Source organism: Nanorana parkeri, unplaced genomic scaffold (assembly GCF_000935625.1).
Source record: "Nanorana parkeri isolate BGI_ZX_2015 unplaced genomic scaffold, ASM93562v1 scaffold584, whole genome shotgun sequence".
NCBI lineage: Eukaryota > Metazoa > Chordata > Amphibia > Anura > Dicroglossidae > Nanorana > Nanorana parkeri.
The window spans coordinates 320832-335346 of NW_017306852.1; the positions used below are offsets into that span (position 1 = coordinate 320832).

Genomic DNA, 14515 nt, shown 5'->3' on the forward strand with positions numbered 1-14515 from the left:
ACTCCTTCTTCCCCTTCTCCCCTTAGAGAGCTGCTCCCTCTCCCCTTTAGTGCTGATTTATTTTGTTTATTTCTATTTTACTAACCAATGACATTCATTTTGTTTGCATTTACATTCATATTTGTTCATTTTTTAGTGTGGCATTAAAAAAAGAATAAAATTGGGAAAAGACCTTGATTCAATTTGTAACTAACTTAGCAATGCTCCATACCAGAATCATCATTTTAGCGTTATTTATAGAGGTCAAATTACATAGATTTACAACTTTTATATACAGTAACACTAACTTTTTTAAACTTAAACTTATCAAAGTTTAAAAAACAAATTTGCTTTTTAGTTTAGTTTTAGTTTTTTTATATGGAATGGACAGAAAATAAAATCATTAGCAAAAGAAAGCCTTGTTTTGTATAAATAGATATATGAATTACAACATTATTGCTGAATAAACAGGCCTGCCGCAGAAATGTAAAAATTGTGCTGGTCCCAAGGGGGTGTACAGGTGTGAAAGCTAAAGTGGTTAGAGACTTGTTCATGTTAATGCTGTATTAAAGTGTAATCCTTGTATAGGGCTAAACTGTTTTTTAAACTTTATATAACCTATCCCCTTCAAGACGTTTTCAAAAACCCATGGTTTTATTGTGCCATTGCTGACTTCTCATTCTGCAAATGTTAGTTGCCTAGCTGGCCTCCTGACCCTCTGGTTTTAATATTTTGAATCAGTAACCCAGAACAAGTATGCTGATATGGACTTCTGACTCTGCTCTGACTTTCCAAATTTGTATACTGCTGATTAAGTAACTCACAAAATATAAAAGCCAGTGAATCCGCACAACAGCCAGAGAACTAGCACTTTTTGTGTTTTAAGAAAAGTTTATTGCAACAATGATATATAATATTAATGCTAAAATAAAACAAAATGTCTCCTCATTGCAAAAATTGTCTAACTTTCCGCAACTTCCTGATTCTCTACTTCTTGCCATATTCCTGAACTCTGGCCATTTTACAAAGTGATTCATATGATCAGTTATATGGAGGACCCTTGTCCATCCTGACCACCTGGTTTAAGCCAATGGTCCCCCACTTTCTTCTTTTGGACCCTTATGCAGTAGCATGGGTGACAAAAGCTGCATATTGAACCACAAAAATGAATAACAAAGTAAAAACAGATTTTAAAATCTTTCACTAGAACACCGGATTCACAGGCAATCGGGAAGCCGGGCAACAGGTCATGACCCACCGCCCGACTTCCGATAATCAAGGCACATGGCATCGGTACTGGGTATTGGTGAGTACTGAAGAAAAAAAATATCGGTGCATAGCTAGTATTCATATTTGGATACATGCAAAATAATATATATGTGGTCTCTAACTCTTTAGAAAGTCTTTAGAAAGTCTCAAGCATGTTGGTACACTGCAATATCAAAAATAAAAAATAACCAACCTGTTTAGCCAACTACAGACCAACCATAACTTTATTCCAAAATCAAAACATATTAAGAAACAAATAGCAAACAATAAGAGCTGTATAGGCTCCTGATCGGAGAGGTGCAGAATGAATGTCACTGTTGTGACATCCATGTTGCTCTAGGTTTTACTTCTATCTTGTGATGGAAGAAAGAACTAAAACTGCCGGACACTATATCAGTCTATGAGGAATCAGATGTAAGCAGACATGTGTCCGTCTACATCAGACTACCCCTGATCTTGCACAATCAGGTCAGGCGAAATGGAACACTGTTCTGTTTGTTTTTCTGGACCTGCCCGGAGTCGGGGGTAATCAGGTGTAAACAGACACATGTCTGTTTAGACCTGGCTGCCCATGGTTACCCTGGCTGAAATCGGGCCCGCCCATGTGAAAGAGACCTTACTCAGATTGTTATTATCCACAAAATGGTTTAAATATCATGGTTATAACATACCCATTAAAATACCTACCGACCCTGCATCCCTTACCACACGATAGAAATGTATATAATGTATCTCTACATATGATGAAACCAGGCCAGTATATTGTACACTCGATCATGGATAACAGAACCAAGTGTCCCAATCAAGGAAACATCCTGTGTAATTCCCATATAATAGGATATTCTTTTGCTAAAGTGAATCTTTAAAAAAAAAAAAAGGAAACTGTAAACTCCACCCCACCCCCCAGACACACGTTGTATAAAGCATCTTCTAGTGTTACTTGCCTTCGTCCCTTCTTTGTATATACTGACCATACACTATGGCCATTGCTTGCATTCTACTAGGTAAGCTTCCTACTCTAGGGCTGCAACAACTAAGCGACATAATCGATTATAATTGATTATTGAAAAAGTTGTCAACTTTTTCAATCATCGATTAATCAGCCCCTGATTAGTTGGCCCTGTTCAGGGCTCCACACAAGTTGTGCGCTGTACCTCCTCCCCACCTCACGCTCGCCGCTGCCAGACCCACCCACCCGCATCCACACTCCACACCTCACACCTACTCCCAGCCTCACGCTAACCGCCCGCCCACATCCACGATCGGCACAGGGACGCGAGGGGGGGGGGTTATATTTGGTTTTTTTTTTTACTTATTGGGCATAAATGTAACATAATTTTCAGCAACTTTCTAGAACTTTTCTAATAGTGTTTTTATCTCAGGCAAGCATGTTTTGATATTATGCCAGCGGGTAAACTGTTTTAATTGCTTGCAGGGAGGCTTCAGAAAAATTATGGAAGTTGTGAAATACTTTTTGGCTACATGTTATTCTTCATTGCCACGACAGTCATAATGAGGATGTAAGATACTGCTAAATCTGCTTATCAGAACACTGAACACTGAATGCTGAATGGCAGCCAAGCCAACACTTTCCCTGAGTTTGTTTTGTTGGCCATTAGCCGTTATAAAAACTAAAATGTGTACGCTGTACTGCACTGAATATATTGCAGAAAAGTAAAGTACCAGACCAGAATAATACATATTAAGGGGTCTATTCACTAAGCTGCCGTAGGCAGCCGAGTGAAAGACCGACCTGAAGTGAAGTGAGCCTATTCACTTCAGGCTGGTACGACTGATTTCAGCCATATATCGGCTGAACCGTACATCGGGTGGGTTCACGTGGCTTCGGGTCAGCCGAACATGCTCACCCGAAGTGCAGGAGGAGTTCGACTCAGCCGATCCAACATCTGGATCGGCTAAGCCGAACCTCCGGCAGGCTACTCGCTGCTGTTCGGTCTATTCTTATAGATACCGAACAGCAGTGAGTGAATAGCCGAATGCTGCTGAGCGGCATTCGGCTTGGCTGTTCTGCTCGGTCCCTCAGAGGGACCGAGCAGAACAGAAAAATAGTTTAAAAAGTCCAAAAAAATAAATAGAAAACCATTGGGCGGAGCTAGCAATGACAGCTAGCTCCGCCCAATAGTTTTCTATTGGCAGGCGGTTCTGCTGCCGTAAAAAAAAACGGAAAAAAAAAACTCTCCCGGGCGCTCTGGTAGTCTCCTGCTCCCGGCCGCCCAGGAGAGAAACACTGATTTTTTTTTTGCTAGATTCCTATTGGCTAGATTGCATTGCTAGATTCCTATTGGAGTCTTGTTATGCACAAGCTTGTACAGAGCCACCAGAAATTTAGAGCAGTTACTGCAGCCACATCAACAAAGTTTTTTTAAATTCCAAAAGGAAAATGATAGTAAGTCAACAGCAGAACATTTTTAGAAGCCAATGAGCTCGCAGTCTCCGCTCTAATACATCGCAAAGGTGTTCTATTGAGGTCAGGACTCTGTGCAGGCCAGTCAAGTTCCTCCACCCCAAACTCGCTCATGCATGTCTTTATGGACCTTGCTTTGTGCACTGTTGCGCAGTCATGTTGGAATAGGAAGGGGCTATCCACAAATTGTTGCCACAAATTTGTTAGCATGAAATTGTCCAAAATGTCTTGGTATGTTGATGTCTTAAGAGTTCCCTTCACTGGAACTAAGGCCAAGCCCAACCCCTGAAAAAACAACCCCACACCATAATCCCCCCTCCTCCAAACTTTCAAACTTTACACTTGGCACAATGCAGTCAGGCAAGTACCGTTCTCCTGGCAACCCCCAAACCCAGACACATCCATTGGATTGCAAGACAGAGAAGCGTGATTCGTCACTCCAGAGAACACATCTCAACTGCTCTAGAGTCCAGTTGCGGCGTACTTTACACAACTGCATCCGACGCTTTGCATTGCACTTGGTAATGTAAGGCTTGGATGCAGCTGTTCAGCCATGGAAACCTATTCCATGAAGCTCTCTACACATTATTGTTGTGCCAATCTGAAGGCCACATGAAGTTTGGAGATCTGTAGCTATTGACTCTGCAGACAGTTGGCGACTTCTGCACACTTTGCGCTTCAGCATGCGCTGACCCCGCTCTGTCATTTTACGTGGCCTACAACTTCGTGGCTGAGTTGCTGTTGTTCGCAGTTGCTTCCACTTTGTTATAATACCACTAACAGTTGGCCATGGAATATTTAGTAGCAAGAAAATTTCACGGATGGACTTATTGCCCAGGTGGCAACCTATCACGGTACTACGCTTGAATTCACTGAGCTCCTGAGAGCGACCCATTCTTTCACAAATGTTTGTAGAAGCAGTCTGCATGCCTAGGTGCTTGATTTGATATACCTGTGGCCACGGAGGTGATTGGAACACCTGAATCCAATGATTTGGAGGGGTGTTCCAATACTTTTGGCAATGTAGTGTATTTCAGCTTTGCAGTCCATAGGTGTGTTTCTAATTCCAGGCTAAGAACATTTTTAGCAAATACAGAAAATACCTGTTGATCTTCCCAAAAATGTCATATCTTGTCCTTCTTCCTTCCTGTGAGGGGAAAAGAAAACACAAACATCCTTTGAAAACTATTAGCCCCATCAATCCACCATGTCATAAAGATAAACAAATGCACATATTTTTGAAGTACAGCCTGTTTGGTGGCCATGGCTTATTCCATAGATGCAGTCAAGAAATGAGTGTAGCAATGAAGGTACAGGAAGTGTGTTATTTTGCAGGATCACCAGGTGAAAATATATTGAATGACAAATGACATTTTTGTTTTTGGGTTTACATATGTGTGGAACCCCATGAATCCAGGTACACTTGCCATGTTGACTTCATCAGAAATTGCTGCACATTCACCAACATTCGTTGACAAAATTAATCACATTTAGGGCTCCTTTACACCAACTGCATTCAAGCTGTGCTGGTCACTTTTTCTAGCACAGCCTAAATGCAGGACAAGGAAAGTTGCTTTGTTTTGGCTGGTGACAGTTTAAACCACCTAAAAAAAAGCACAGGTGTTGGCCTAAAAAAAAGCACAGCATGCAGTACTTTTTTTAAACGCAGCACAGTGAGATGCGGTACAACCACATCGTACCGCAGTGAGCCCATAGAACTTAATAAAATGTCACTTGTGACATTTCAATGAAGTTCTAACAGAAAAAAACAGTACGATGCGACTCGATTGAGCACCATGCAGTGTAGCATGGCTGCTGATGTGTTGCTTAAAATGCTGCAAATGTGCTGTTGGTAGATGTTTAATGTACAGTATACAGGTCGGTCCCTGCTTTCCCACCACAGTTAGGTGCTCATACAGCTTGTCATTGGTAATACCGTTGCTGAAAAAGTGTATAGTGGCACATGGACATATTCCAAAAACAGCTTCTTTATTGATCCATAAAATCAATTACATCAGAGATGAACATAGGCTTTTAACATGTTTCACGCACACTGGCATCTGTGTGTTTGAAACGTATTAGAAGACTCTGTTCATCTCCTGTGTAATTGATTTTAAAAGTCAAAGAACAAACTCCTTTTGTAATATGTTGGTGTGCCTCTATCCACTTTAATGTTAAACTATTTTATTGTGAATGTGTATTGAATGTGCATGGAAATTCTGCCATGCTGCTTTCAATGTTGCAGCACTGCTCATTGTACTGATCCTGTGATTTTGTAGTAATTCAATAACTGAAGCGTTAATTTTTGTTTGCTTCTATTTTTTACTTTTTAAAAGAAAACTATCAAGTTGATCTCCTTTGGAATGCTAGTGCCTGGTGGTCCAACTGTCAAAATGGCTTCAACACATACTGAGTCAGTGAGATGCAAAAAAAAAGGTGCAGATTGGGTGTAAGGACATATGCCTGGGTAACTGAATAAAAAATTATTTAGGCTCGAGACAGTCAGACAAATAGTATTTTCAGAAACACAAATGGCAGCCTATACATTATCTGACAGAAGTGAGTACACCCCTCACATTTTCTTTAAATATTTTATTATATCATTTCATGTGACGACACAGAAGAAATGACACTTTGCTACAATGTAAAGTAGTGAGTGTACAGCTTGTATATCAGTGTACATTTGCTGTCCCCTCAAAATAACTCAACACACAGCCATTAATGTCTAAGCCGCTGGCAACAAAAGTGAGTACACCCCTAAGTGAAAATATTCAAATTGCACCCAAAGGGGTTGATTTACTAACCTTATAAACACACCACGAACATGTATACACCTCTGTAGTGTGTTCCCTCCCAGCATGATCTATGGGTGGAATCTAAACACCTTTGTAGTGTGTACACACCCAGCAGGTGTGTTGTGCAAAGCCCTGGATGAATTTGCAAGGTGATGTTGTGTAAATTAGCTCTATGTTGTGTTGCTTGCGTTGATGAATGCAGGAATGTAAATGCATGAGCTAACCATTTTTGTCTAAACTGTGAAGCAGCATTATATATGCATCATGTGCATGATTTTTCCATATATGGCATTAGTGGAAATATGCTTTTAGAGACTTTTTGGTTGATAAATACGTTTTGCTGTGTAAAAATCACATGCACCTAGTGCGTGCGTGTGCTTAGGTTAGTAAATCACCCCCAAAGTGTCAATATTTTGTGTGGCCACCATTATTTTTCAGCACTGCCTTAACCCTCTTGGGCATGGAGTTTATCTGAGCTTCACAAGTTGCCACTGGAGTCTACTTCCACATGATGACATCACAGAGCTGGTAGGTGTCAGAGAGGATGCCCCACAGATTTTCAATAGGGTTTAGGTCTGGAGACATGCTTGGCCAGTCCATCACCTTTAGCCTCAGCTTCTTTAGCAAGGCAGTGGTCGTCTTGGAGGTGTGTTTTGGGTCGTTATCATGTTGGAATACTGCCCTGCGGCCCAGTCTCCGAAGGGAGGGGATCATGCTCTGCTTCAGTATGTCACTGTACATGTTGGCATTCATGGTTCCCTTAATGAACTGTAGCTCCCCAATGCCGGCAGCACTCATGCAGCCCCAGACCATGACACTTCCACCACCATGCTTGACTGTTGGCAAGACACACTTGTCTTTGTACTCCTCACCTGGTTGCCGCCACACACGCTTGACACCATCTGAACCAAATAAGTTTATCTTGGTCTCATCAGACCACAGGACATGGTACCAGTAATCCATGCCCTTAGTCTGCTTGTCTTCAGCAAGCTGTTTGCGGGCTTTCTTGTGCATCATCTTTAGAAGAGGCTTCCTTCTGGGAGGACAGCCATGCAGACCAATTTGATGCAGTGTGTGGCGTATGGTCTGAGCACTGACAGGCTGACACCCCCCCACCCCACCCCTTCAACCTCTGCAGCAATGCTGGCATCACTCATATGTCTATTTCCAAAATATAACCTCTGGATTTGACGCTGAGCACGTGCACTAAACTTCTTTGGTCGACCATGGCGAGGCCTGTTCTGAGTGGAACCTGTCCTGTTAAACCGCTGTATGTTCTTGGTAACCGTTCTGCATCTCAGTTTCAGGGTCTTGGCAATCTTCTTATAGCCTAGGCCATCTTTATGTAGAGCAACAATTATTTTTTTCAGATCCTCAGAGAGATCTTTGCCATGAGGTGCCATGTTGAACTTCCAGTGACCAGTATAAGAGAGTGAGAGCGAGGGGTGTACTCACTTCTGTGAGATACTGTATATGTAATATTTACTATATTAAAGTTTCATGTGTTTGTTTTTTCTAACTATTTTCATGCTTGCACATGCTAATGAATAGATAAAGGGCTAAAATAAACTGTTAGCTAGCTAGTACCCCTTTATGAGGAGGCAAATACATTGCTCATAATCCCCCATCACAGTAAACCCTGATGGAAATTTTAAAAAAACAAAAAATATTTCTTTGTTAAAGTAAAAAATAGAAAAAAATAAAAATGAACACTCCAGGACAGCAACAGCACAATAAATACAATAAATCGCATGGTGAAACTAGTATTTTCATTGTGTAACACAACTTACTACTTCAGACTAATATAACAAATGATAAGGAAATGGTTTTGGTAAATGTGTGGGGATATAAGCAAATATGATTTGAATTGGCAAATGTGCAAGAGTATCCTCCCAGTGAAGGTGCTATATACTTAAATGCAGTGGAAGATTTACCGACAGCTGTGTTGAAAATGTGCAGTGACATTCACTGCCCCTAATTGTCTAAATGCCTGTTTTATGGTGGCCTTCTTACCTGTTTTAGTTGAAAAATGTAACCAATAGAAGTTACTGTGTGGGGATCCTGAGCAGGCGCTCCTGAGCTTACCACTCGGAGCAGAGCAGGGATGTGAGGTCAGGGGAGGCAGAGCCTCACCTAGTGTTATGGGGGAAAAAGCTTTCAGCTTCAAGTCTGAAGCTGACAGCTTTTTCTCCATTCAGAGCGGCTTGTTACAGGTTACAGAGAAGGGAAATCCTCCCCTCTGTGCGACTTGTCATGGACGGAGCGCTGCCTGTTAACCCCTTCGTGACTGACGACGTACAGTGTACGTCGCCAGCATCGGGGCTGTTTAAACAGTCACCGGGACTCTGTTTAAACTTGTAAAGCCGACTGTCGGCTTTACAACAGAAGCGATTCTGGCGACTTACCTGTCGCCAGATCGCTTCTGTGTCCCGAAGAAGGGGCCGCCCCCACCCCCCGCCGGACACTCCACCGTACTTCCCGGGCTCCGTTGCCCCTCCTACGGGCCCGGGACCGGCTTGCTAGGTGTACGCAGGGAGCTGGGGAGGAAATCGACGAACTTCCGTTCATCGATCCCCTCCCCGTTCTATGGGACCGGGAGCGATGCAGATTGCATCACTTCCGGTCCCTGGGCTGTCAGTTCTGGGCTCCTGCAGCCCAGCTATAAGCTATTGAAGTGCGATCTGCACTTCAATAGCTTATTTCCAGTGTAAAGGTGACACTGAGGGTCTTTTGGACCCCCAGCATCACCTTAAAGAGGACCTGTCACCACCATCTGCTATTACATGGGGGGGCTTGCAAGCCCCCCCATGTGATAGCAGTCAAAGTAAAGTAAAAAAAAACAAAAAAAAACAGTTTTTACAATTAAAATGAAATAAAATAAATTTAATAATAATAATAAAAAAATTTAAAAGTCCCCCGCCCCCGCGTCGCCACGTAAACACGCGTCGGGTGCGCCTACGTATGAAAACGACGAACGCGCTACACATGTTGGGTATCGCCGCGCACGCCGGAGTGAGAGCAATAATTCTAGGGCCAGTATTTTGGGGTATCTCTAAATTGATGACCTGTGGGGGCTTTTAAAGCGTCTTCTGTGGACTTTTTGGGGTACTGCAGTTTTTCGCCGTTTCACGGACTCACGCAATTTGTAAACTGGGCATGTTGGGTATCGTTTTACTCAATGTAACCTCATCTTTTATATTTCATTTTTAAAAATTGGTATTTTGTTGTGTTTTGGGGCATTTAATTACATTTTGTCACTAAATTTTGGGGTTTAATAAGGAGTTGCGCTAATATTGCGCAACATAAAAATTTGCAACTACCACCATTATATTGTATAGGGTCTTGGCATTCAGAAAATATATAATGTGTGGGGGTTTTAAGTCATTTTCAGGCCTAAAATGTGGAATATAACATGGGTGCAAAAAATGAAAAAAGGCCTCAGTCATGAAGGGGTTAATTACAGGCGGCGCTGCATCCGGCTTTTGACAGGTAGTTAGGTTACACAGCAGCGGGTTCCCCACTGCTTGTGTGACCTAACTAGTGAGGCCAGAGCTGTCACAGCCTCTACTCTATGTTAGAGGCATGAGCTCTGTGGATGTTTTGGATCAATGGCAAAGCACCATTGGTCCAAGCTGTCCAATCAAAAAAAAAAACCCTGAGGCCATCGATCTCAATGACTCAGCAGAGCAGTGATGAGCAAGTGAGGGACAAGGAGGCTCCTCCCTCTCTTCTCACTTCCTTCTTCACACTAGCTGGGGCTTCGTCCGTATGGGGTGGGGCTTTGACAGGATATGGGCGGGGCTTCATCATGCTCGGGGCTGAGCTGGGGAATGCTTCACCAAGAAGCGAAGGTACCGCACGTCACTGGAGCAGAGGTCAAGGGAAGAGTGAATATTACAACACCTGCTGCCTTCTGGGACATTACTGGAATCCTTATTACTAAGGATTCATTTACTATATAACACCTGTAAGCCATTGTCTAGGACACTAGAGTAGTACATAGATCACAGTGCTAACATGACAATGGCAATCTGCTTTTCTGTAAAGAAGAACAGTTCATGCCAGCTTTGTTCCGTTATCAACCAGGCTCAGCATCTACTTCCTGTACTAGGATGTTGTCTCAGAGGTGACATGTCAAAGTCTGGTGCCTATACAGTTCTTGAATGTGTTTTCAAATGCCTGACATAGATCAGCCCCTGATGTAGCTTCTCACCTTGGCTACAAAGTTGAGGTCTGATAACTTGAGAGAGGAGAGGGATTATATGATTCACCCTGCCTGTGCCAGACAGATGCCATCTTATCAGCATAGGCCAGTGATGGTGAACCTTTTTAAGCCTGAGTGCTCAAACCGGAACACTAAACCAGCTAAGTATTGCTATGAGGATACTATATGCATGTAATGTTACTAAAGTTGTGTGCATATCCTTATGAGCAGACAATCCGGAAATTCAATGGAAATCGAATGTGCATTTCCAGTGATCACATACTTAAAAATATGTTTGTAATGTCAACATTACAGTATGTTTTAGGCTGGGTTCACACCTATGCGGATTGAATATGCGCGATTGTCGAGCGGTTCGCGGTGCACGTTTTTACTGCGATTCGCGGCAGACAAACGCGCGTTTCCGAGGGCTAGTTGGCTGTTTCCCAATGGAAACGCCCGACCAAAACGCCCCAAAGAAGTACATGTACTTCTTTGGGCGTAGGGCGGTTTCCCGCGCGTTCGTACTCGCGGAAAAAAGCCTAGATGGGAACCATGCACATTGAAAATAATGGCATTTCCCTGTTTGAGCGTTTTTCCGCGAGTACGAAAGCGCGGAAAAACGCCCAGGTGTGAACCCAGCCTTAGTGATTTTGTTTATGTTCTCCTGACTTTCCAGTAGTTATCGGAATTTCAACCAGACCTTACCAGGTAACCAGGGGACGCTGAACTGTTATTACAACGAGTTGTCATTGTAATGACAGTTTAGCGTCCCCTGGTTACTTGGTAACCAGGGGGCGCTGAACTAATGACAGCTTGGCGGAGCCGGCCATGATATCCGCCGAGTCGTCATTGTAATGACAGTTCGGCATCCACTGGTTACCTGGTAACCAGAGGATGCTGAACTGACATTACACAATGAGAACTCAGCTGAGCCGGCCGTGATGTCACTGCTAGCTCCGCCCAATTGTTTTCTACCTTAAAGGTACCGAGCAGGATAGCCGAGCTGAATGTCGCTCGGCTGCATTCGGCTAGTCACTCACTGCCATTCGGCCCCTATGAGAATAGGCTGAACGGCAACGAGTAGCCTGCCGGTGGTTCGGCTCAGCACTTCGGGTCGGCCGAACATGTGCAGAAGAGCATGCTCGGCCAACCAAAAGCCAGCCGAAGCAAGCCGATGTACGGCTGATTTCAGTTGATGAACGGCTGAAATCAGCTGTACAAGCCTGAAGTGAATATCCGAAGCTTACAACTTCTGGCCGGTTATTCACAGGGCTGCCTTTGGCAGCTTTGTGAATAACCCTCATAGTCTATACTTTGGACAGCCAACAAGTTCGCATAGACCAGTCTACACATAACCTGTACTAGAGATACCCAGCTGGCAATTCTGTATGTTAGCCAGCCTTTACACTTCCTACAGAGACCCAAATTATAGTCCACAGTATGTGTGCAGCTTCCATGGCCTATCCGGGAGGCATCTGGGTAAAAATGTGCTTTAGTGCTTTAATGTGCTATTGTTTTCATAGTTAATCAGTTTTAGTAAGCTATGATTACATTTTGGAGTCTCCCTCTTTGAAGCCATTGATCTCTGTGCTGGAGAACACTATCATTTATCAGATTCTATTCACCTAGTTTAGAAACATATTTTTTAGATTTTTATATCTCTGTACTACTCATACTGCTCTTTACCAGCATACACTTTATTATTCAGTTTGGAGTACAGTCAGTGATGTTATATAACAAGTTGCCTCCTTTTCACTTGTCATGTCAGGCTGCAGGGAATTATCTTACAAGTGTATTAGACATGTGTGGCAAGCAGAGAAAATATTAAAAACAATTCCTGGAGGCACATGCGCACTAAAACTCAGGTGCTGTATTTGTTTTAATAGAGATTTTAGAACAGCTAATCAAAATGTCTCTATATACAGTATGTCCACTAACTGATGAAAATCAAATGGAAATCCGTGGTAAATTGAATGGTTTGACAGCCTGCTGTTGACTGCTGGGCAGAGCCAGCCATCATCTCACGGCTGTCTCAGGCCACTTGCACAGACAGATCAGCGTCCCTGGTTACCAGGTAACCAGGGACACTGATCTCCAGACTGCCCAACTCTCCCGGGCACTCCGGGAGTCTCCCGCTATTAGATAGCGGCTCCCGGCCGCCCTGGAGAGAAACACTTTCTCCAGGAAAGTGTTACTCTGCTCGATGGAGCATAGTAAACCTTTCCCTGCTCTGTTTCTTTTTTTTCTTTTTTTTTTCTTCTGCCATCAGAATAAAATAAAAAAATCACAATAGGAATGCATAGCAGAGGGGACCTGAAGTTCTCAGGTCGCCTCTAGTGATTGACAGCAGCAGAGGGTGGGTGCAACAGCTAGTTTGCTATTGGCTATTGCAAAGTGAAATAGCCAATAGAAATCTAGATATGCATTCCTATGAGGATTTTTTTATTTTATTATTCTGACGGCAGCAGAACCGCCCAGCCAATAGCAAACAGTTGGGTGGAGCTAGCTGTCACTGCTAGCTCCGCACAATCGTTTTCTATTTTATTTTTTACTACTTTTTAAGATTTCAAAGTTTTTTATTGATTTCCATACTTATATACTTCTAATCACACTCAAAAATAAAGTTATATAATTATATAACATATATATCATAATAGGGCATTATATAACAATCGATGGTCTTTCAACAACAACAAAGCATGAGATACATTGCTTCTTCCCCCTCCCTATCTTCTCTATTGAGATAATACATTTTAGGGGCCCTTAATACTTGAATCCTATACCCTAGACACTCTTACCCTGAGTTAGGGGGTGACATATAAATTCAGTTTTTCTCTCATGCCGTTGTGAATGCCGCTATATATCACTTAATCTATGCATACTAAATCCCTCTGGGTGGGTAGTTCAGAACTTCCACCAGGAGGCGAATTAAATGGAAACACTATTAATTGGAAAAAAGAAAAAACATAATAAAAAAAATAAGAAAGGAGAATAAAACAGAAAAATGCAAAATTGCAGACTCATGGATTTTTAATTTCCAATTTGTAATATCTACGGCCTTATCTAACCCGAGGAAGTGGACAGGATACCCTACATATTTGAAATCCCTTGATGCATCAGTCATGGTTTCCAAACTTCTTCAAAGCTGGTGTATCTATCTTGTAATATACTATAAAGCTTCTCATGGATCATAATCCAGTTTAATTTGGACAGAACCATCGAGAATGGGACCCTTTCTGATTTCCAGGATTGAGCAATAGAAATCTTAGCTGCTAAAGAGAAGAAGAACAAGAGTTTGCCCTGAGCTCTTGAAATACCTGGAACCGTACTACTTTTTAAACTGTTTTTCTATTCTGCTTGGTACCACAGAGGTACCGAGCAGAACACCGCTCAGCGGCATTCGGCTATTCACTCACTGCTTTTCGGCATCTATGAGAATAGGCCAAACAGCAGCGAGTAGCCTGCCGGAGGTTCGGCTTAGCCGATCCAAATGTTGGATCGGCTGAGTCGAACTCCTTCTGCACTTCGGGTTGGCCCGAAGCCAGCCTAAGCCACCCGATGTACGGCTGATTTCAGCCAATATACGGCTGGAATCAGCCGTACCAGTCTGAAGTGAATAGCCGAACAGCGCTCGGCTCACTTCGCTTCGGGTCGGTTAGTCACTCGGCTGCGGCTGCCTACAGCAGCTTAGTGAATACACCCCGTAGTTTCTGTGGCAATTAAAATTAATAAATAATGTACAGGTGAAACTCGAATAATTAGAATATCGTGCAAAGTTCATTTATTTCACTAATGCAACTTAAAAGGTGAAACTAATATATGAGATAGACTCATTACATGCAA

At 42.7% G+C, this 14515-nt stretch overlaps 1 long non-coding RNA gene across 1 annotated transcript; it reads right to left on the bottom strand.

Annotated features, from left to right (window-relative positions):
- Positions 1–440: 440 nt before the first annotated feature.
- LOC108791925 lies at positions 441–7697 on the bottom strand. The gene is made up of 3 exons (XR_001941530.1): positions 7585–7697; positions 2802–2807; positions 441–452 (listed from the first exon to the last, which is right to left on the bottom strand). It is a non-coding gene; the product is annotated as an uncharacterized LOC108791925 (long non-coding RNA).
- Positions 7698–14515: the final 6818 nt, after the last annotated feature.